The sequence below is a fragment of the Vigna unguiculata genome, unplaced genomic scaffold (assembly GCF_037176805.1).
Source record: "Vigna unguiculata cultivar grain cowpea cultivar isolate G323 ecotype 2 unplaced genomic scaffold, ASM3717680v1 ptg000498l, whole genome shotgun sequence".
Classification (NCBI taxonomy): Eukaryota; Viridiplantae; Streptophyta; class Magnoliopsida; order Fabales; family Fabaceae; genus Vigna; species Vigna unguiculata.
In genome coordinates this window covers 45,001-47,773 of record NW_028197128.1, presented here as the reverse complement: position 1 = coordinate 47,773, position 2,773 = coordinate 45,001, and the positions used below count along the sequence as shown (strand labels likewise).

Genomic DNA, 2,773 nt, shown 5'->3' with positions numbered 1-2,773 from the left:
AGAATTCATTCTATTTATTAGTTATTAGAACATCTAAAAAGTTTTTTTTGATTATTTTTAGTAAAATCATAAAACATTAAACATAAAAAAATTATAGGAAGTTATAAGTCAATGAATGTTACTACCAGGTGGGAATATTAAGATTTCTCTTTTATCATTTCCTTAAGGATTTCATAAAAAAAGAATCAAGACAGATTCATTTGCATACTTATACTCTTCTTTCTATTTGAAATAGTCCCTTAAATGTCTCCCAATTCGTTCTCTAAAATAATTAAAAAAACTTTTTTTCTTTTCTATTCGATTTTAGAATCAAAACTTTTTAATTTTATTAGAATATAGAATATGAAAATCTAAAGAATACTTTTTTTGAATATTACGAAAGCGAATTAGCTAAATTAAAGCTATTAAATAGAATTGATCTAAATAAATAATATTGATAAAATGTGGAAGCACTCATAAACTTTAAATTAGTCTGTATAGAAGGTTTTTCTTCTGCCTTTTCTCTACCTAAAAATGGACTTTCCTATCCGACTTATTCTTAATCCAATCTAATAAAAGACCCAGTCAGGAGACAGACACTACAATAGTTGTGTAGTGAACGAACTATCATTTCTAAATTTATGGATTCCTTTTCACTACTAGAATCTTTCCTTGAATTCGAGACAAAAATATTTACAACATTTTTTAAGCTACTGATGCTTATAATTTCGAATCAAACGCAATTCTCAAGACTCCTTTTCCCTCGCTTGCTTCTGTTGGAAAAAAAGTTTTCTAAAAAAACGTAATATAATCTTTCATTTACAGTTTCTTATCGATCAGGCGACACCCGGATTTGAACTGGGGAAAAAGGATTTGCAGTCCCCCGCCTTACCACTCGGCCATGCCGCCAATAAAAATATAGATATGAAGTTTTTGAGAATACTCCCCCCTTTTCTTTCTATTGAAAAATTGAAAAACAATCTTGAGACAAATCGCAACCGTTAACTATTCTTTTATGAATTATTCTTGAATATTTGAATAGAAATTTTTTTTTCTTAATGAGATCAGAAAATAAAAATTGATACATAACCAATCAATATTGCTTTTTTTTTTAACTTTGTTCATTCTAATTATAACAGCAACTTTCAATATATGTAAACCCTAGAATATCAATTTGATCTGTTACACAGATATTATCTAATCGAGTATCTTATCCATATCTATATAGATATAGAATACCAATACTATACGGTATTTTCAAGAAATTATCGTGCTTATTCTTTTTTTACAATTTTCAATAGAAAATTTGTAAAAATTCACACAACATGTTATGTGTTTGTTATCCTGAACAAATATGACTGCAATAAAGTTAGAGACAGATCTATAGCTGCAGTTAAATATATGCATGTTTCAAAAATACAAGCCTTATTACATTACACATAACATACTCTAATCATATTCTCCCCAATTCTCTCCAAAATACTTCACTTCAAAATATATCTTTTCTTGACAATTTCGAATGGATTTTTTTTTGTATCCAATTGAATTTGAATATGTAATATCATAATAATGATAGAAATGAAATGCATTTTTTTAGATTCCTAAAAAAAATATTGAAATGCCCGTAGAAATTTCCAATCCTTTTTTAGATTAGACTTTCGATTCTATCTGTTTGTTTTGTTGCAAATTCCTTCGAAGTTGAGTATCAAATTCTAATATTTCTTTCTCTTTTCATAATAGGTATTTCATACACTAAGAAATATTTGATACACGGGATTAGGTAAGATTTCATGTAATTCAGTATAAAGAATAGAAATTCCAATATTGCTAAATGGATTCATGTGATTTGATGAAGCATGACAGCAAATCGTGGAATATTTTTCGATAAAATTCACGGGGAAATTGAAAATGCTTGGGAGTGAAAATGAAGAAATGTCTACACTACCTGGATTGAATCAGATACAATTTGAAGGGTTTTGTAGGTTCATTGATCGGGGCTTAACAGAAGGGCTTTTTAAGTTTCCAAAAATTGAGGATACAGATCAAGAAATTGAATTTCAATTATTTGCCGAAACATATCAATTATTAGAACCCTTGATAAACGAAAAAGATGCTGTATATGAATCACTTACATATTCTGCTGAATTATATATATCCGCGGGATTAATTTGGAAAAGTAGTAGAGATATACAAAAACAAACTATTTTTGTTGGAAATATTCCTCTAATGAATTCTCTGGGAACTTCTATAGTAAATGGAATATACAGAATAGTAATCAATCAAATATTGCAAAGTCCTGGTATCTATTACCGTTCAGAATTGGACCCTAACGGAATTCCGGTCTATACTGGCACTATAATATCAGACTGGGGGGGTAGATTAGAATTAGAGATTGATAAAAAAGCAAGGATATGGGCTCGTGTGAGTAGGAAACAGAAAATATCTATTCTAGTTCTATCATCAGCTATGGGTTCGAATTTAAGCGAAATTCTAGAAAATGTTTGTTATCCTGAAATTTTCGTGTCTTTCCTAAATGATAAGGATAAAAAAAAAATTGGGTCAAAAGAAAATGCCATTTTGGAGTTTTATCGACAATTTGCTTGTGTTGGCGGAGATCCGGTATTTTCTGAATCTTTATGGAAAGAATTACAAAAAAAATTTTTTCAACAAAGATGTGAATTAGGAAAAATTGGTCGACGAAATATCAACCAAAAGCTTAATCTTGATATACCCCAGAACAATACATTTTTGTTACCGCGAGATATATTGACAGCTGCGGATCATTTGATTGGCA

General features: G+C 29.1%; 1 non-coding gene across 1 annotated transcript; it reads right to left on the bottom strand.

The window, feature by feature from the left end:
* Positions 1 to 817: 817 nt before the first annotated feature.
* TRNAC-GCA (transfer RNA cysteine (anticodon GCA)) lies at positions 818 to 888 on the bottom strand. The gene has a single exon. It is a non-coding gene; the product is annotated as a tRNA-Cys (tRNA).
* Positions 889 to 2,773: the final 1,885 nt, after the last annotated feature.